General features: G+C 35.5%; 1 pseudogene; it reads right to left on the reverse strand.

Annotated features, from left to right (window-relative positions):
- Nucleotides 1–2,733: 2,733 nt before the first annotated feature.
- On the reverse strand, nucleotides 2,734–3,393 carry LOC105705582 (eukaryotic translation initiation factor 3 subunit K-like; annotated as a pseudogene).
- Nucleotides 3,394–22,734: the final 19,341 nt, after the last annotated feature.

The raw sequence follows: 22,734 nt of genomic DNA on the forward strand, positions 1-22,734 counted from the left end.
GAATTAAATCATTTCTATATGTGGGAAAATTATACAAATCTACCAATACTAATGGTATATGTCACTTTTAGAATTAAGGTTTGACTCCTATCTTGATATAAGTCCAAGCTCACACATCTACTCTCAAGATTCTTCCACCAACTTAGTTGGGCCCCTCATCCTCAAAGTTTTTCCTACCTATATCATTGGTGAATAAATAAGATGCTGTTATATTGACTGCCTGTTTTTAAACAATGGAATGTAATAGAATTTGATTGTTTATGTTCAGGTTACTTTTAATAAAAATTTTACAGTCTCTTCTCAGTAAGAGCCCATAACACTTGGGTCATAAAGTGGACAGAAAAGGTCTCTGAGTCTCTGGTAAGTCTCCTTATTTCCTTAAGGGAATACTCTCAAAGCCCTTTTTTAGTGAAAACAAGTAAGTTGATGATTAATTTTTGTAAGAACTAATGCATCAAACCTCAGAGTACCTCTTTTCATCAAAAGTTTCATTTTCACTGCAGAGTTTGATTTGTAGGAGAATAGTTTCTAGATAGAGCTGAAAATCAAAAACTAAAATCTGTGAAAAGAAAAGTCTAACTTTGCAAGCTACTCTTTATCATCAAGACAAAGGCCTCTGTCTGGGATTTTGCCCAGTCATGCTTCATCATTTTTCTCATAAGAAGGGAAATAAGAATTCATTTCTGAGTGCAGAGTATTCTGAGCAACTCCTCCAACTGTCTATGTGAGTAACAGGGGTGAGAAATAATTTAGGGTTATTTCCCATGTTACTAAAAATTTGGGTTTTTTTAAATGTATTCAAATATCCTATTAAACACTGAAAACTAGGAAGGAAATGTTTGGAGCAAGGTGTCTTTGTGAAGAGTGCAGCATTTGTTGACATTTTCAAGAAACATGGTGCCCTCAGTGAGACGAACCACACACACAACATAGCCTTTCAAATGTGGCCTTATCTGTACAAGCAGCCTGACTATTTTTTAATCAATTCTATTATTCCTGAAAAACACTCACGTGTTTTAGAAAATTATTTTCCACAATTGGATTTTAAATGTGTCTTCAAGAATATTGGTTTCAAGAAGCCCCTGTTGAGGCTTTCTCAGCACAAAAAAATCAGCAAGGATAATTTTTTAGCCACCTTAACAAATGTTTAAGTAAGTATCTAGGCTGAGTACAGTGGCTCATGCCTGTTATCCCAGCACTTCAGGAGGCTGAAGGGAGTGTATTGCCCGAGGTCAGGAGTTCGAAACCAGCCTGGCCCACGTGGCAAAATCTCATCTCTACTAAAAATGCAAATAAATAAATAAATAAATAAATAAGCTGGGCAATATCAGTTACTCAGGAGCCTAAGGCAGGAGAATCACTTGAACCTGGGAGGCAGAGGTTGCAGTGAGCCAAGATTGCACCACTGCACTCCAACCTGGGCAACAAAGCAAGACTATCTCAAAATAAATAAATAAGTATCTAAGTTCAAGGTCATAGGCTCCTGTTGCTAACAATTCATTCACAAGTTGGGATGTGTTCCCATCTGCTTTCTTCACTCCGTAGATCATTGTAAGCTGCCCAGGAGAAAAAGTTGAGTCTATTAAGGATCTTAATGATTTCTGTTGGGCAGCAATTTTTATCATTATCATGTGTTTTTCAGTGATATGAGTGGAAAATAATGAAATTAAGCTGGAAATGGTGACTTCTACTCTAGAAGTTTGCTAGTGTAAAAGTGGGAAATAAATGAAGAACTCAAAGAAATAAACACAGTCATAAAAACATATTATTTAAATTGCTTGGAGAAGCAAAATTGGGCTTGATTCAGGTTTAGAGCAGGGTTCTTCGACCATGGAACTATGACATTTGAGCTGGGTAATTTTTTGTTAGGAGGATCTTCCCTATGAAGATGTGGAATACCATCCCTGGCCTCTACCTAACAGAGGACAAGTAGCACCTCCCCCATACCAGCTGTGACAACCAAAAGTATCTGTAGACATTGCCAAATACTGTCTAAGAAGTAAAGTCACCTCCAATTGAAACCTACTGGCTTACAGAAAGGAATATTTTCTTTATCAAATAAATGAGTTCAAGAAATTGACCCTAAAAGAAAGGTAAATGATGAGGCAGGATTGCAAACATGCAGAAGGGATTAAAGGCACCTATGTGGGAACTCATTTTGGAAGGGAAAAGGGGCATTTATAGAAGGGAAAGAATGGGATGAGGGGTCAAGAGATTTTAAGAAAGGCAAGAGGCAGGTTGACAAATTGCTTTATTCTAGAAAAGTACAGAGGGGACCCAGGTAGAAATTAGGAATTGAAATTGGAAAATGTCAATAGCCCATGCTCTAAGAGGAAAGCGAACAAAGTGTTAAGTGAATTGTGACTCTATGAGAACACTGAGGCTCTATGTACAGAAGGAGTCAATCAGAAAGGTCATATGGCTTCCTTCTAAAATACTTAGCCAACTGAAATTATTATGTGACTTCCTCCAGGAAAATTCAGTCTCCAGAAGTGACAACTGAAGAAACAGATTTTGGTGTTCACCAAAAGTTGGGAATCATCAAATCTCACAAGCTAGAAAGTCAAAGGAGAAATTATTTCTGTGATGCTATCAAGAATATTAATTATAATGATTTACAAAAAAAGTAGCAAGGCTCTGGTAGATACCAGAGGATTGGGAAATAAGAAAGGGAAGAGTTTTTTGGTTTGTTTATTTTCCCTGAGTCAACAAATCTTTATTAAATGCCTGCAGTTACTGGGAGGAGGCCATGATGCTGGATACACTTTCAAAGTCGATCTTCTCCACAATGTTCTTGGGCTTCCTGCTTTCTTCCTGACTACAGATGAAGATCTGCCCTGACTCATTCATTGGGGCTTCAGTCATATTTTCTCATCCATACCTTCAGCTGACCAGCTGTCAAATCCCAGAGCATCTCAGCTAGAAGCCAGCAGTAAATTTGCTGGTTGAGTGATACCTATGACATGGCAGACAAATTTTCTAACATCCTTCAAAGCTATTTATACCTTCTATAAGGGTCATGTTTTCATCCAGGGTGTGCCAGAAGGCCTGGAAGTGTCAAGTCTCCAGTAGATCCCCCAGGTACAAAATCTGTCAGATCAGCTGCTTTTCTTGATGTGCTTGGATGACCATGTACTTGCACAGGCTGAAGTAGGGGTGGCTTAGGTTGGTAAGGGCCTTCAGAAGGATCTGGGCAGTGACTGTGGTCTGAAAGAAGGCCGGCCTAAACTAGTACAGCTTCAGGACAGCCAAGTTGGCTTCTAAACCATAGGCATTCTCCTTGGCCTGTGTGTCCACATAGCTCTCTAGGGTGGCCAGGTTCTCAGAATTATACCTGTAGATATTGTTGAGCAACTTGCCCACATTCGTTCTCATCTGCTGAAACATCACCATGACTACAGCCACCTTCTACAACTAGGGCTGGAACAGGGAAGTTTTTTAATGAGAGAGAAGAACAGGTTCTGTAAGAGTAGCAATAGGAGAGATGAATGGAAGCAGTGGTTCAAAAGTAGAGTTTCAAACCCAGGCATCTTCACTTTTCAGGTGCAATAAAGAGCCTAGAGATGTCTTTAGAAAGTGAGGAGGATGTCAAAACTATAGATTTAAGATATTGAAAAAGTCATAAACACATATATTGAAATAACCAAACAAAATGTTAAGAAAAGATATATAGAAAAATAAAAATAGTGTTAATAAAAATAAGGCCCTTAAACTCAAAAAACTTTTAAACTTTTACAGTGTTAACTATGTTGACTTTTAAAAGAAAGAACTTTATAATCCATCATCTGTATCCAAAAATACTAAATCAAAATGTTCTATGAAGTGCCCACAAAATAAACTACTCAAACTTTAAATATGCTTAACAATTTTTCTTCAAATTTGGCTTCCTTTTCATTTCTCATTAGGAGCCGAAATCCTGCCAAAGTTGAAATGTATAGTTTTACCTATTTTTAGTTAAATTAAAGTTTAAATACATTTTCATGTTTTTTTTCTTTATACTCCCATGTAAAAAGATCTTGGGCAACCTATTCAAGTTTCTCCCAAACAGGTTAGAATTTTGTTCAAACAAGAAAAAGTTAACCTCGCTGCCATTCTTTGGTTAATGGAAGAATTAATTTTTTACATATTTCTGATTCCTTTTATCATAAAGAAAGTACAGTGGGGAAAATAGCTTCTCTAAAGTGATTTAAATCATTTCTTTACATTTAAGTTTAATTACTTTGTGTTTTAACTACTTCTCATGCAGTATTTTAAGACAAATTCAGGTAAGACATAGCTATAAAGTAGAGGAAAGGGCAGCCTTTTAAAACTAGGCTGGTAGGAAGGAGCTGGCACGTTATTTCTGTTTTAACCATGTCTATAAATGACCACTAAATCAGGCTTTCTCACCCTGAAAAATAATTTTCAATTTTTACTTTCTATGGTTTATGGTAGAAAACCAAAATCTACTGAATATGCTTTTTAAAGCTATACATTCTGCTCTCCTTATTCTGATTCTTCATTTTACTCTTTTATCAATGTCATATCTTAAGACCCACCACATTAATCCAGTCTTTTGGAGTGTTTTTCATTTTCTCAATTTTGATAAATACCAATCAATCACTAATGAAGACAAACAGAAGTCATTGTGAATTAATTCAAACTGTTGATATAATCAAAGTACAGAAACAAAGGCAAATCATCTAAAATGACTTTCAATGTTTACTAAAGCTAAACAAATGCCTATAATGCAGATATTTCACTAAAAGGTATATATTCATAAGTTAGTATCTATGTGCACAAAAAAAGTGTTCAAAGCTGTTCATATTAGCATTATTCAGAATGTCCAAAAACTGGGAAGACTCTAAATGTCCCTTAATAGGAAAAAGGATAATGGAATATTGTGCTGAAATAAAAAGAACTAATTATTAAAAAAATAATAATGTGACTGGATACAAGGTAAATGCTTTTAAAAATCAATAGTACTTTCAAATAATAGCAATGAATAATCCAAAAATGAAATTAAGAAAACAATATTATTTGAAATAACAGCAAAAGGAATAAAACAAATACCAAAGTACAAATTTAACAGAAAAAATGCAAGATACATATAGTGAAAACTATAAAACATTGTTAAAGGAAATGAAATAAGATCCAAATAAGTGGAAAGACAGCCTATGTTCACAGATCAGAAGACTTAACATTATTAAGATGTAAATATTCCCAAAATTGATCTACAGATTCAGTGCAAACCCTATTAAAGTTCTAGCTGTCTTTTTTTGAAAACATTGACAGTTTGATCTTATCATTCACATGGAAATAAAAGAGACCCAATGTAGCTAAAACTATCTCAAAAAAGAATAAAGTTAAGAACATGCATTTCCTGATTTCAAAACCTACTACAAAGCTAGAGTAATCAAGACAGGGTTGTACTGGCATAAAAATATATATATACATCAATGAAATAGAATTAAGAGGTCAGAGATAAACCTTCATATTTTATGGTCAATTGATTTTCAAGAAGGGTGCCATGATAATTCAACGGGAAAAAAAATTATCTTTCCAGGAATAATTGTCTGTAAATTTTGTTATCTACATGCATAAGGAAATTTGGACCTCTACTTCACACCTTACACCAAAGCTAACTCAAAACAGATCATATACATAAATCTAATAACTAAAACTATAAAACTCCTAGAAGAAAATATCAGAGTAAATCTTTGTGACCTTGGTAAAGATTTAAGTGAACATTTCTTCAAATAACCTATACAAATAGGAAATAGTAATTTAAGTGAGCATTTCTTCAAAGAAGCTATATAAATAGGCAATAATAAACACATGGAAGAATGCTCAACATCATTAGTCATTAGGAAAATATAAATCAAAACCCAATGAGCTATCACTTCATACCCACCAGCATGGCTATAACCAAATTATATGGACAACAGCTAGTATTGGTGAGGATTTGGAGAAGCTGAAATTCTTGTAAATTGCTAGTGTGAATGTACAATGGTGAAATCACTATAGAAAACAGTTTGGCAATTCATAAAAATGTTAAACATAGATAACAACCTGGCAGTTGTACTTCTAGGTATAGAGCCTACAAAAATTAGAACATATTTCCACACAAAAATTTCTGCAAGTATGTGCATAGCAACATAATTTATTATAGCCAAAAGTAGAAACAACTCAAATGTTCCTCAACTGATGAATGCATAAATAAAATATAATATATTCATAAAGTAGAATATCATTCAGCAATAGAAAAGAATGAAATACTGATACATGCTACAGAAAGGATAAACCTTGAAAGCATTATGCTAAGTGAAAGAAGCCAGTCACAAAGGACCACATATTATGATTCAATTTATGTGAAATATCCAGAACAGGCAAGTCTATATAGAGACTGAAAGTAGGTTAGTGGTTACCTGGAGCGACTGCAGATTTGAAGGTCAGGGGGCATTAGGCAGGAATGGGGAGTCACTGCTGATTTGACAATCTGAGATTTATTTGTGGTTTTTAAAAATGCACAATTGAGGCTACAGCCTAATTATTTTCCTTTGTTGCCCCTCCTTTTTCTGATTGACGGTTGTATGCTTTTCTCTGAATCCTCTTCACTGGCCAAAGGTTGGCAAATAGAGGCAACTCGCAGGCCAGTGAGCTTTACTTGCCGTGTAAAAGGAGGAAAGGGGTGGAAAAAAATGACTTTCTGCATTTAACTATAAAAAAATGTTTATGTTTAGTTTGGTAGAGGTGTTATGTATAATGCTTTGTTAGAGAACCTTTCTGTGTTACTGGTGAATAGGGATGGATGAATGAGAAGAGTTGAGTCAGACCAGTAAGCCCATCCTGGGTTTCTTGAACATATTCCCATGTAGGAGGTAAAACTAATCCTGGAAGTGTCTATGAACTTCCATAAATAACTTTAATTTTAGTATAATGATGGCCTTGGATTTTCTGACCTCAGTATCTAATAAATAACATCAAGTAACATCTGTATCAGGCCCTACATAGAACATACAGTTAAGTGTGAGTAAGCAAAATAAAAAGACAAACATATGTGTTAATGTCTGTGCAAGAAAAACTGGAATAAAAGCCTAAACAAGAACAACTTTAAAAAAAAAAAAAAAGAACCAACTACTGATACATACAACATCATAGATGATTCTCATAGACATTTTAATGAGCAAAAGAGGCCAGAAACAAAAGAGTATATACCATATTATTCCACTGATAAGAAGTTCAAGAACTTACAAAACAAATCAAAAGTAATATAAACCAGGATAATCTCTGGAAGGATGGGTGTTGACCAAGAATTATTTCTGGGATGCTGGAAATAGTTTGCATCTCGACTTAGATGGTTTTTATATAGGCATTTACGTATGAAAATATTATCAATCTATACACTTACTAGTGTACTGCATGCCCTCTAGAGTTTATATGTTCCAACTCAATTTAAAAGTTTTTTTTTTTTTAACTATATATGTTAGCACTTTCTTGGCCATCTAGATATAGCAAAATAGTAGATTGGCATGCTTTTAAAAAGACAAGTTTTAGAGATGAAAAACCTTATTCTGATATTGGTTTTTCCACTCCTTGGTTAATGATCTTGGATTAGTTACTTAACATGTATGATTCTCTCAGTGTTAAAAGAAGATGATGATGATAGCTGCCTGAAAGTTGTCTTGGAAGAAAATGCATATGAAAGTATTTGATAAGTTGCAAATGTTAGTAGATTTAATGATAACTACATGGAGAATGCAAAACTCACATATTTTTCAAGTGAATATATTTGGGATTTTCTAATTTTTTTTTTAAGACAGGATCTCACTTTGCCACCCAGACTGGAGTGCAGTGGTATGATCGTGGCTCACAGCAGCCTTGAAATCCTGCACTCAAGCAATCCTCTTACCTCACCTTGGCAAGTAGCTAGGACCACAGGCATGTGCCAGCATGCCCAGCTACATTTTTCAATTTTTATTTTATAGAGATTGGGACTCCCTATTTTGCCCAGGCTGGTCCTGAACTCCTGGGCACAAGCAATCCTCCCACTTTGGCCTCCCTAAGTGCTGGGATTACAAGTGTGAGCCACTGTGCCTGGCTTCAAATTTTCTTAATTTAGGTATCTAGTATAATAACTCTTACTAAATTATGCTTTCTGCTAATGTAGTTGGACTCTAGGAAGGATGTAGAAGAAAAGTCAAATGGAACTGGTGGTCGTACTTTTTGTAACAATATTTTTTGCTACATTTCCCAGCAAAGATCTCCTCATGAAGATCCACAGGACAACTTCCTGTATTTTTATATCACTAAATCTCTGGTGATTTTTTTAATTTATGGAAACTGATCATGTTTTCATCTTTAAGATGCCTGAAAAAAACACAGAGAAAAATGTGTCATCTTGGCAAGGAGTAGGGCTTTAGGACATGTATTTTGTACACTGTGGTCACTCAGCTTTATTCTATTTTCCTACTCATATTCTCACTCTACTTCAGTTCTCTGACTTTGACTTGTTTTGACACATTATATATCTTGAAAATCTGTTTTAAATCATCTTTAGAAAGAGATGCTATAATGAACAAACAATAGCAACAACAAAGCAACGTAGTTAAATCATAATCCAGTTTGCCACTCATATCTACTACAGAAGTCAAGAACACAGACAGCAATACCATAGTAAGAAATACGCATATGTATAAACACAGTGACCCTGTTCCATAGGAATCAGTGAAGGAGCTTTTATGGTGCCCTTAAGCTCATTTTAATACCAGAAGTCTACCGACTAGAATAGAATCCTCAGAGGGACAGGGATTTGGGTCTATTTTGTTTACTTGTCCAATTTCAGCAGCAGGAACAGTGACTACCTCATGGTAAGTACTTAATTAAGATTTGTTGAATTAATTAGCACTGCTTGTAAAATGTAGTTTTTTACTTCCTTGGGGCCACGGCTACAATTATACCAAAATTCTTTCAAACTACCATGAAAATGTAAGGTATACATGCATGGTATATAAGAGGCAGAATTAAGTAAAAAGTACCTCACCGACATTGAGCAAACCAGTTAATAATTTGGTTTTTTTAATGGAGTTGTTTTAAATGGAGATAATAAAATTATTTAGTCCAAAATGGAATTTTCCATCTAAAACACTATTACTCTCAATTCTACAAATATATGCTCAATTATTTTTTCCTTATAAGTATAATGTATTACTATAAGGAAACATATAACTTAATTTTTTATAAAATGTCATTCCTATAGATCAGCCAGCCATCTTGATATTTCAGTTTCACATGAAATATCCATTTGGTATTTCATGAAAAAGATGGAAAGGAGGCTTTTTCAAAAGACATACAAGGATGGGAAAACAGAGGAAGAGAGAATAGCAATAAACATTCTGTTAGCTAGAAAGTGGGCAGATAAGCAAATATCAATTCAGCAGGCCTGAATCCTGAGTCTGCAACAGGAAACACTGAAAACCAAACCTGCCCCATGCCACAGAACTCTCAAAAGACTCAGAGACAAGCAGCAACAGGTGCTTTCGGAAGAGGGTGAAGGAATAGGGACTTAAAAGAAAAATGGTTGGGTAAAAGCACTGGAAGAAGTAGGTACTTTCTTAAAACTTCTTCACTATCCCATGCTGCTGAGTGGAAGTTCTTCCTTTACCCTAGCAAAAGACTAAGTTTATTTTCTGGAGAGGGCAAATGGAAAGATTTTGGCCAGGGAATGCCAGGTATAGTTGAGAGTATAATTTTTGAACCAAAAATGGGCATTAACTGAACATATGCTTACTGACTGCTGAACTTCCCAATCTTCAGGATACTGGCAGTCAGACTTTTACCCTGCAGGCAGACAATTGGAAAACATTCCTCAGAGGAATCTAACCGGCCCATGAGTAAACATATAAAATAATGACATTGGGTTGTCCCAACACACAACCTAGTTAATTATCCTAAGCTGAAACTAAATGTCAGTGGGCCCCACTCTCATACCAAGAGTTTATAGTTAGCTTTTAGTGTATAAGCAAGCAATTGGTTTTTGTATATTTACCTTATAGTCTGTGACCTTCCTAAGTTAGCTTAACAATTGTGAACAGTGTTGTTTGAAGATTTGTTAGAATATTCTACATAATCAGTCATGTCATCTGTGAATTGAGATAGTTTTGCCTTCTTTCCAATCTTTATTTTCTTTCTTGCCTGATTGCAAAGGCCAGGAATACATTAAATATAAGTGGTAAAAGTCAGCATCCTTGTTTTGTTGCTGACCTTAGAGAGTAAGTATTTGATCTTTTAACGTTAAATATGATGTTAGCTATATATTTTTCATATATGGCCTTTCTCAGATTAAGGAAATTCCTTTTGTTTATAATTTTATGAAATGTTTTTTCATAAATGGATATTTAATTTTTTCAAACTCTTTTTATGTCTATTGAAATAATCTTTAATGTGGTGAATTACTTGATTGGTTTTTGAATGTTAAATCAATTTGGCATTCCTAGAACTTATCTGCTAACATTTAATCAAGAATCTTTAAGTCTGTGTTCATGAGGAATATTGATGTGTATGTATGTATTTATACCTTTTTTATTTATATATTTTATATGTTTTATTTTTTATATCTTTTAAAATTTATATTTATATATCTTTAAGGTATTTATTTAAATATCTGAATTTTAAATATTTGTCATTTTTAAATAAAAAATTTCAGATATTTATATTTATGTCTCTTTAAGTGTGTATTTTTAATGCTTCTGTCTGGCCTTGGTATCAGGGTGTTATTGACTTCATGAAATGAGTTGAATAGGGGTATCATTCTCCACTTTCTGAAAGATTTTTTGTAAAATTGATATATTTTTTTAAGTGCTAAATAGATTTCACCAATTAAGCCATCTGGACCTGTTTCCCAACTAGCTTTTTTAGTCTTCTACTCTTAAATACAGACATATAGACATCCAAGGATTGCCCCAATGTGAACATTAGAATCAACTGGCAAGCCATGAAGAAACACATCCCAATAGCAGAGGTTTGCTTGTCTGTTGTGGCCTAAGCATCAGCATTTTTTTAAAGCTCCCTCAGTGATTCTGATCATGCCTAGTGTTGAAAACCTCTCCTGTAACGTGGAAGCTAGAGACAAAAACAACCAGAAAAGAGTAAACTAAAAGAAACAGAGGTTGTACAAGGAAACGACAACTCTAAAGACGTTATCGCTGATTTCATCAGTAACATGAGAGAAGATAGTGATACCATGAAAAAACGAACAAGACACCATAGCAAAGACCATCCAGAGACATCAAGAACTACATGTACTGCTTTCAAAGATGTGATATCACATAGAGGTTAGGTTTTAGACTCAGGTGTTAAGCAGAATTGATTGCAAGTACTGGATCTCCACATTTTACTGGCTTTGGGACTTTGGGTTAGTTACTTAAGTTCTTTGAGACTCTGTTTCCCTAGCTACAAAACAGCAGTAGTGATAAAATCTACCTCATGGGATTGCTGTGAGTAATAAATTGAATAATACTTATAAAGTAGTTAGGAGAGTGGTGGCATAATGAATTAATAGTGTGTAATAGTCACTCAAGTTTCTCAAGTTTAAACTCCTGTTGATTGTTACTTGTTATTTTGAGTCAAGGAGAACTAATGCCCTTGGCAGCATTAAATTAAATAAGCTATCTAACTAGTGAATTACCATCCAAATCTAAAAAGCAAACAATACGTTAGTCCATGGAGAAGAGTAGAATGAGGGGAAAGTATGTAAAACAAAGTTATTTTAATGAAGTGAGTATGCGTTTCTAAAATGTGTCCTCATTTACCAAAATTAGCTTGGAAGCTACTTGATCATATTTCCTTGGTATTTGGCATAAGTTCAAATGTGCCACAGAACCCTGGACACTCAACAGCATCTGTGCAGCAAGTCAGAACAGACTAGAAGAGTGGCTCTATGAGATCATTCATTATATATTTTCTAAAGCTTTAATCTAGTTTCATTTTCAATATTCTCTATTTCAGTGACATTTATACTTTAAAACAAATAACAATTAAGTGTACAATTCTCTACATCTGCTGAAGATATTGCTCAGTCTTCTCAAGGCTAGAAGGAAGATTAAAAGAATTCCCAAAAGACACATTGTTTGGTCCATACCCTTAACAGATGTTAATTGGCATGTTCATTATCGTCATCATTATGTTTTAGGTTAGGACTAGCTAATGATGAACTTGAAATTTCCAACATACAATGTGTGAATGTTAGTTAGACTGGGATAGCTCTATATCCTCTAACCTCAAAACATCCATATTTTGGGTGTTTCGAGGTTAGGGGATATACAGCTATCCCAGGCTAACATATATATTATAACAAATATATATATATATATACACGTTATAACAAATATAACATATATTTCTAAGTGGACGTTTTGAGGTTAGGGGATATAGAAATATACATGTATATTGTAGAATAATTATAGTGTTCATTAGTACTAAAGAATGCAGAGTTTTTGGACAGATCATTTGGTCAATCCACATTCATTACTTACAATGTTTTGCATAGTAGAACAGCCAAAAATGTGAATAACTATTGTTCAATAATTATTTAGAGTAAGAAAACAGGAAGATTCTTAAGTGTGACTTAAATGACAAAATGCCCTTCCCTGGGTATTTTTATCTCTTTGATTATTGGAGATGAGAATTACATGCTCTGAGTTAGGACCAAGTCCCATCCGTAACCTCATTCACTTAAAATCTTCTTTGTCAAAGGTATATATATTGCCTTTTGTCACTGCATGGAGGCTGCCAGACAAGGCAATCATCAAAAAAGTTCCACAAACCTCACAAAGAGCCTAAAAATTATGTTTCTTAGCTTTCAATATGCTTCATTTGGAATTTTCAGACCTAAAATTAATAGTACTGAGATATGTTCCAGAACAATCTTTTCTGGAAATTAGCAATAAAACAAAATATTATAATTCCTTAGGTTACAAAATACTTGCAGGAAATGGCACTTTTCATGCTCTTTGAGCCTGGAAGAATATGTAAAACCTACAAATTTTCTGTTCCAAGTAGTCTCTACTGACAATCAAATAAAACCACCCCTCATAGGAAGACATAAAGTCTCAGTTAGTGTCACTTTCAGAAGGTAGCATCACTTAAGCAATAATATCTTTAAAATGGGAAAAAGTAATCGGTAAGGTCATTACATACCAGGCATCTGGGCAAGTGCAGGCAATCTTCTTTATCTTTGTATTCTTGGGAGCATCTAGCCTAGTTAGGAAAAGAAGAAAACAACACCAGGAATATAACAATGATTTTAACATTAGGTAAAGGGCTTGAAATGGTTTCTTTTTAGGGCTATTCAAATGAAAAATACATTCTCACACCAAGAACCCTAATTCTGAGCTTCCATTTCTACCTAGATGTCTCTTGGATGATGCTTAGATTCCTCTTTGGATAGAGAGGGGCTGTTAACCTTTAGATTCAAAAACCCTACTCATACGCCTCTGTCAGATTTCTGTGGGCCAAACAGTTTCAGCCAGGGCTCCCAGAATACATATATGCCTACTAAGAATTGTCCAGAGTCTAAATCATTTGAAGAACTAATATCCTATTGAGATTTTCATACTGGAAAAGTTCGGAGACCACTCTTTGCTATATACTGGAAAATGAGACTGAATGTGTACAAATATATATGAATATTTTTGTCTCTTCTGCTCCTATAGTGCTTTATTTATTTTGTCTGTACTTTCATTTTCTAAGACAATCTCTGAAAGAGATTTGACTGAAATTAATCCATAAGATGGCTGTACTGATGATCACAAAATGCTGCCCTACAGATTCCCTCCCAAGTAGAGAAAGAAGACCAAATTTACAATTAGAACAGTACCCTCTGCCTTGATTGCTTCTCTCACTGATGGCATTTTTCCTGGAAAACTGTTAAGTAGCTGACCTGACTGTTCATACTGTGGCTCCCACAAATATCCATGTTTTTCCAGTTGCCAGAAAGAAAAATCTTAGAAAATTCAGAAAGCATTTCACCAAACTGGTGGTTTGGTGAAATAGATGTAATAATCCCGTAAACTGATTCTTAATAAGTGGTTTGTTTAGATAATTATTTTCTGTTTTGCTTTACAAATAAATAGCAACTGAATTTCATGTGGGTATGATCAATAATGCAGGTTCTTTATTAAGTTAAATTACATTCTAATTCCTTCACACTTGCCATTGATTGATACCACTGTGACTCACCAAAATGATAAATTGATTTCCAAAAATGTCCTTGTAGAGAGAGGAGCAAATATTTATTTTTAGAGAAGGCAGAAGGGCCATACTCTTTCAAAAAGAGGTCAGCTGGCCTGAAAAAGAGCCAACTTCAGTTGTATAATGAAAACTGACCCAGGCTCTGAAATCTCACTTGGAGGCTTCCAACAAGATTTCATCACTACTTGGACTATGGTATTTATATGGGATAGTCTAGTTTAATAAGCTGTTTCACCAGCTTCTTAACTTTCACTGAAAGTATTTCTCCAGAAGCCAAGCCCTCCAATCTCACTCCTTTGTGGGTTTGAAGTATTAATTATTGTTTAGATTCCACAAAAACAAGTAGAATGAGCTGTAAGCTTCTATATCTGTTGGTTCCTAAATTGTTTGGCCATAATTTTATTTTGTTATTGTTGTTTACTCCCTTGTTGTTTACTCAGCAGGAAGTTCAACATTTTAGGGAGTTAAAACAACCTATAGATCTCCCACAAGTCCTAATTCTTTAAAGGGCTAGCTGTCTCATTTTATAAAATATGCTACTAGTTCCAGCTTAAAATCAGTAACAAATGAGAAAAATGTATTAAGTCACATGCATGAACCAAATTGGCTCAAATCATAATTTAAGTCAGTTTTAAAAGGTGACTTTTATGTTAAATTACTTTTACCACTAATTTTTCTAAAGTTTTAATATCAAATATGTATAATTTTTTTAAAAGAAACAGTGACAAGAAATATTTACCATATTTTACCAATTGGAAAAGCAAAGGTCTTATTCTAAATTTCTATTGTTATCAATATATGGTTCTTATAGGATTGTAATCATTGTATACATACCAGGTGATTGCTATTTATTACTTAGCAAAGAGTTTTCCATGTATCTCTATAGCACACATATTTGTCGGATCTATAGGCCATAAAATATTTTATTAATAGAACACAATTAACTAACTCACTTCCCAATATTTAGACACTTGTCCTGACTTTTAAAATATACACATTATGATTAGGCACTGTATTAGTTTTCTAAGATGCCATAAAGAAGTACCACAAACTAGGATGGCTTAAAATCACAAAAATGTATTCTCTCTCAGTTTTGGGAGGCTAAAAGTCTAAAATCAAAGTGTTGCCAGAGCCATGCTCCCTTTGAAGCCTATGGAGAGAATTCTCCCTTGCCTCTTTCAGCATCTGTAGCCCCAGGCATTCCTTTGTTTTTGGCAGCATCACCCCAGTGTCCACCTCACATGGCCATCATCTCCTTATCTTCCTTCGCTCTTAATGAGAACACCAATCATGATGCGTTAAAGTCTCATCTGACTCTTGTATCACTCCAACTTAACTAATTGCATAGGCAAAAACCCAATTTCCAGATAAGTTCACACTCTGAGGTTTCAGGAAGGACATGAAATTTAGGGGGAAACTATCTAAACTTGTACATATACCCTGACCCACTTTTTACAGATATGCTAGCATTCTCAGCTTTCATGGGATAAGAAAATAAAATGCTCCACATTTTCAAAATGCATATTTCCAAAAATAAATACGTATTTTATTTGTCTTAGCTCTCCAATCTGTAATTTCCGTAAGAAAACGAATTCTGTTTTTCGTATTGTTTTTAAAATCCCAATTCTCCCACAGAAATAAAATCCAACTACTATCCATTTTATATTTAAAAGAATGAAAATGTTTTATAGCAATCATAAATTTAGTTTTATGTCCTCCTAATCAATGTTCCTTCTTTCCAGAGACAACAAATTTCCCCACAGATTCCTATCTATGACAGGAGTTTGTGATGGAATAAATAGCTTTCTATTCTTCAAAGTCTGCAGAGGGGATTTCACATCCCCAAAATAAGGGAGACTATATACGGGAAAAAGTACAATTTGTATCTCATCCTTCACCATCATCAACATTTAACAAGTAGTTATTAAGATTCAGAAACCCCAATGTACTCTTGACAGACAGTGGAATATTCTAAATGTGAAAAGAAGTCATATGTCTTCTCTTCAATGTAGAAAGAGTCTGAAAAGCCAAGGTGTCAGAGTGTCAGCTTTGCAAATTTTATATTAAAGAGGGGGATCTTACATATACATTTCATTCAATCCTCTTTCTAAAAAACAGTAGACACTAAATATCATCACCCCTTCTACTCAATTCATCTACCATCAACACTTCACAGTATGTTTTCAAGGGTCCTAAAACAACACAAGAAACTGTGTGAAGGGTAAGGAAGAGTGTGTCAGTGGAAAGGAACAGTGTGTGAAAGTTGTCCGAATCAAAATGAGTCACAAAAATGACTATTAGTTTAAGAAAACTCTGACTAATAGAGCCAGCGAAGGCCACAAAGAGAAGGTCCTTATGCTTGTATGCCTGATAACAAAAACTATCATTAAAAAACTGCAAAGACTACAACCTTGCACAAAGGACATTGCAACCTAACACACAAAAAAGACTTCTGTGAGAACATCTGCCCAGTAACTGCCTGTCCAACCTCAGACTGGGATCACCCTTGATATTGATCTTTGTCCATTTTTTTTAACATGTAATCCTCCTCATTTTTTTCTTTTAAAAACCTTTGTCTTTGCATATTCTCCCAGAATATGCACATAGTTTACCATAGCCTGCATATTCCCGTTGCAACGCTCTATTTCCAGATAAATATCTTTTCTTACTGAGAGCCTCTCTCTGTTATTTAGGTTGACAAGTGAAACCATATTTATTCTGAAGATTGAGATCTTAGCAAAATTATTACAATTTGATTTTGTGGCAAACTTTCTGGAACCTTAAAAGATAAGTGTTCAACTTTTACACTGTTGGTTGGAGTGTAAATTAGTTCAACCATTGTGGAAGACAGTGTGGCGATTTCTCAAGGATCTAGAAATAGAAATTCCATTTGACCCAGCAATCCCATTACTGGGTATATATACAAAGGATTATAAATCATTCTATTATAAAGACACATGCACACGTATGTTCCTTGCAGCACTGTTTACAATAGCAAAGACCTGGAACCAACCCCAATGCCCATCGATGATAGACTGGACAGGGAAAATGTGACACATATACACATGGAATACTAGGTAGCCATAAAAAATGATAAGTTCATGCCCTTTGTAGGGACATGGATGAATTTAGAAACCATTATCCTCAGCAAACTGACACAAGAACAGAAAATCAAATACCACATGTCCTCACTCATAGGTGGGTGTTGAATAATGAGAATACATGGACACAGGGAGGGGAGCATCACACACTGAGGTCTGTTGAGGGGGGCTAGGAGAGGGAGAGCAGGGGGTGAGGAGGTTGGGGAGAGATAACATGGGGAGAAATGTCAGATATAGGTGACGGAGGAGGGGAAAGGAGGCAGCAAACTACCTTGCCATGTATGTACCTATGCAATAATCCTGCATGATCTGCACATGTACCCCAGAACCTAAGGTACACTAAAAAAAAAGATAAGTGTTCAGAGAGGACAATCTAATGCATGGATTGATTTGATGAAGTAATTATGGAGGCAGCACCATTAATAGTTAAGATCCTGAAATGATTGTTGGAGAGGCACACAGTATAGTCAAAGGTCTTTAGAAAAAGATAAGTGCTTTTATGCGCGATGGTAGAGCTTATGGATTTTACATATTCTATACACTTACCAATCAATAACAGAAATTTTTTCCAAACCTAAAGCTGAATATCATTTTCTAATCATGTAATCACACTGTAGATCTAGAACAGTGGGTCTCAACTTTGGTTACAGTTTTAAAAAATCTTGAATCTCAGGTCATCCTCTAGATCAACTAAATAATTATGTCTAGGGGTAAAGCCCAAACATCAGAACTTTTTAAAACTTCCCAAGTGATCTCAATATGTTTTCCAAGCTTAGAAACCACTGGATCCTGTGATATTTTCCAGATCACTAAAGGCATGAAATTTGGAGACCCACACACTGAGTTCACATCTGTTCTACAGCTTGCTACCGACGCAACATCAAGCAAATCCCTTAATGTCTCTGAGCCTTGTCTATAAAATAATGTGAAAACTCTTTATTATTTGTTCTTTAACTCTCTAGTCCAAAACCTTCCCTTTATAGACAATCTACAATAACAAAAGTTAAGTGGCTCTTTGATTAAAAAAAAAATTGGCTCTATTCATTAAAAGTTATTCAACCTCAAATCTCATTTTCATCTCTAACAAATACATCTATCATATCTGTGAGTTGGAAAGAAATGTGGAAGTACATATTCAGAAATGTTAACACTGGTTATCACTGGTATAGGAATAATGGATAATTCTCTTCTCATTTCTCCCTCTCTCCCTCCCTCTCTCCCTCCCTTCCTTCCTTCTTTTCTTCCCTCTAAAAGAAGGAATACAATCTAAGGATCAGGTTGCCCTGATTGCTCTAGTTTCAAGCTGATGTATGAATGTCAGCCAGAAGTAAACAAGAAAACCCAGTTCTGTCACCCCCTGAAACCCCTCCAGAAGTCATTAGCTTCTCAGTAATCTGCCTCCACAGGTAAGACAACATGGCTGTGTTAGACAAAAGACGAGTCTGCTCCATCTCTAGGAGCAGACATTTATGAACTCGCTCTACACCTTTCACATAGCTCAACTTCTTTCCCTCTGTCCTCTACTTCTCTGCGTGGCTTAAACACCTCCAGTGTTCTCCTTCAGAACGTCCTCCAAGGTGGAGTTGACAAGACCACATGAGACTCCTCCTCTCCTACTCATTCATTTGCATGTGGTTATTTCATCGTAGTATCGTGAGCATAGTTCCATTGCCCTTCTCACTGCTTGTACTGAGGCAGCCAAGACTGACACAAGTCCAAGTCAGTCAGTCTTAGGACCTCTGCTAGTAGTTTTGCAGTTTCCCTCTTTTTATCTTAATTCTATTCCTTCACAAAGTCTTGGTTTTCTAATTTATCAACAATCAATATGCATTGCTTGTGTAATTTTTTAAGTATTATGCTTCTATGACATTATTCACCTATTTTACAAGTATTTATTGCCTGTCCACTATGGGCTGTGTAATATGTGGACACCAAAAACCATAGTCCCAGATCTGATGGGTAAAACAAACATTCAATAAACAAACACATACGTGAAAATATAACTACTTATGGTAAATGTTAAGAAACAAAAATATCATAGTGCTTTGAGAAAGAATAGTGAGGTTGGGGCAAAACTTATCTTCAGTGATAGAGAAGACTTCTTAGGGGGAATAAAAATACTGGAATTCGGCCCTTTTATATGAATACGAGCCTTAGGCAAGGAAATGTTTTAATCAGGAGAACGAAATGATGTAAGTTGTACTTTCAAAAGATCACTTTAGTTTTTATACGGATCATGTTTTACTAACTGTTCAAACTGCTCAGTGCTGCAGTAATAAAGAATGGACAGATATTTAAAAACCAAATTATTCTACTCAACAATACCTTGCTATTCTGTTAAGCCAGAGGTCAGCAAATTATGGTTGACCCTTGAACAACATGGGTTTGAACTGTTTGGGTTCACTTTTATGCAGATTTTTTTAACCACATGAGGACTGAAAATACAGTATTCGGATGTGAAACCCACATATATGGAGGGTTGACTTTTTGTATCCACAGGTTCTGCAGGGCTGATTGTGGAACCTGAATATGCTCAGATTTTGGTATAGATAGGGTTCTAGAACCAATCCCCTGAGAATACTGAGGAACAAATAAATAACCAGCAGAAAAAATCTGTCTGTTCATTATAAGTAAAGCTTTACTGGAAAACAACCATGTTCATTTATTGTAATGTCTACAGCTACTTTCGCTCTGTAAGGGCAGGACCGAGTAGTTGTCACAGGGATCATATGGCCCACAAAGCCAAAAATATTTACTATCTGGCTCTCTACAGAAAGCATTTGCAGAAGCTTTCCTAGAGGCCCCAATACCAGATTTCTGCTTACATTTCGATTACGAGGTCAGGTCATGTGGCCAGCCCCAGATGCAAAGGTGGCTGGAAAATAAGTGCCAGACTTCTAGCCTTTATAGAACAGGCTCATAAAAGGCTACTGAGTCATCTACTGAATGGTATCTCTCACAGGTCTGAAAAATGGTGACTCTGTCTCAAACCTTAACTTCTCTGACCCCAATTTCTCTCCTGTAGAAAAGAGGGATAATGATATTTGCTTCTTATTGTTACAAAGGGGATTAAATATAATAAGGATATTAAATATGTTAACTGTATTAACATAAAACTCCTGGCACTTTGCATGTTCAGTAACTGCAGCTCTTCCTCTGAATGCCTCTCACAGGTCATCACTGTGCCTCTCTGCAACTTTAACTTGTCCTTGCTCATAGTAGGCACTTGTTCAAAAATGAAGAATAAAAGAACAAATGTTCCCCTTCTTCTACAGGGCCAGGCTTCAGTTGTTGATGCACACTCACAGGATTGATTGTTTAATTCTACTTGGCTGGTAAGTACAGAAGTATCTTCAAAAACAAAACTTTTGAAAGAAAGTTTTGAACAAAGCCCTCCTGGAGAAGAGTGAGTTGGGGGGATTCCAGTCTTCTTTTTATTGATGGTAAAAAACAATGGCTGCCAGGAGACTTATCTCAGATATAGACCACTCTCAGATAGCCAGAGGTCACCAGTATATGTTGCATCACCTACTCCCTTCACAAATAAGCAGGCCATGCTCCCAAGACTTGGGTAGCCCCATTACCTGGGAGTCAGGGCAATGCCACCATGTATAGCCATGTGTTAGATATATAAGATACCTGTTGGACACAGCAATGCAGAAACAAATGTACTCTCCTGACCAAGTCAAAACAAAGAAGAAGAAAACCACAGATCACAACACTCTGAAGAAAAGGAAGGAAGAGGGCTCAGTGACTTAAGTGCTGGGATCTATCTCAGGCTGCTTTATTACTTTTACCGCTCAAAGCATGTTTTCGACAATAAAGTATGACAGCAGAACACATCAGTTTACAAAACTGTCTTTGTAGTGAAAATATTAGTTGAGGTCTGCATATCGTTGAGGTTTAGTTGGAAAGCCTCGCTTTTCTCAAAATTTGGACAAATTGCTTATTATCAATGTTTGCACCTCAAATGAAGAAGCTTATCTATATTCTATTAATCAAATGTCTTTTTTAATAAATCTCTAAATCTTTACAAGGTCTTAATTTAGGTCCTAATGATGGGAAAGTATATGCTTTTAAAAAACAAAAAACTCACAAGGAAGTCTATAAGCCTAAAACTGGGTTTACTATTCGTGTTTGCAAAGGGAAGATGAGAACGAGATTGCTAAATATCATCACTGAAAATAATTAATATTTTGATTCACATAAATTTTTTTCAATGTTTGCCAGTGAATGTAATTCCATTATTTTGAAATATAAAAATGTTCCAAGTATCCTGTATGTTTCATGTCCCAGGTTTCCTGGAAATAAGATAGTAGTTCAAACATAATGTGTTCACAGGGATTATACAGGATAACTACAGAATAACTATCTTTTTGGAAAAATAGCATCTGAAACTTACAAGTTATAGTCGCCTACAAAACATAAGTAGTATCCTTCAGAAAATATTTATTGGTGTTTGTGAAGTTCTGAATGTACTGTAGGGCAGGATTGGCCTTTTCCCAGTTGTCAAACCAAACCAAGGACTTCCCAGGCCCTGAGCAAGGTCACTGACCGAGGCTGCACTTCCCTGAGTGATGTTCATGACAACTTCCAAAGGCAGGGCACTTCCAGCATAAGAGACCAAGACAAAGCCTACACTTTACATGGAACTGACCTGACCGGTGGCCCTTGGCAGTTGCTAGAGAACTTCGTTCTCCAAGAACAAAACAGCCGTGCCTCTTTTTGTTTTCCCTTCTCAATAAGGAGAGTAAAAACTCAACTTCAAGTTATGCAGATAATGTTCCATTTATTTTGGAAGAGTTAATGTAACCTTTTCGTGGTTGGTACTGCTTACAAGATACAGAGAAACAGAAATAAAGGGTGCACCAGTAAATAGATTGCTTATAATCCGAATTCTACAAAGCTCAGAAATAACTGTTTCCCTGATATTTTGGACCAATATGGGGACCTTTTTAGAGCTCAGAAAAAAAAAAAAATGTGTTCCTGAGTTATTCTTGTCTTCTTACTGATTCAGCTGGATCCAGTGTAAAAATGAAATAAATTACTTTCTAACTGGCATTTAAGGTCGCCAAAAAAATCCAAAGCAACAGGAAGCCAGTCTCCTCAGCCAAGAACGTAGGGTCTTCCCCTTGCTCTACAATATTTTCCCTTTATAAAAAAAAAAACCCTCCCTCCACCTAACACTGCTTAAGTTACACATATTTACATCTCTTTTTCCCCTTCACTTATTTTGAAAACCTCTCCCCCTCTCCCACCAACTCGCTTACTGACTCATGGTTTGGTTCCACACTGCTCTCTTAAAACTGCTCTCTCAAAAGATGCCAATGATCTGGTAATCCTAGAAGATCTCCATGTAGCATTTCACCCTAAGGACCATCTCCTCTTTCTGGAAGTCCTCTTC

Source organism: Aotus nancymaae, unplaced genomic scaffold, assembly GCF_030222135.1.
Source record: "Aotus nancymaae isolate 86718 unplaced genomic scaffold, 86718_ANA_hifiasm-v0.15.2.pri h1tg000019l, whole genome shotgun sequence".
In the NCBI taxonomy this organism is placed as follows: Eukaryota; Metazoa; Chordata; class Mammalia; order Primates; family Aotidae; genus Aotus; species Aotus nancymaae.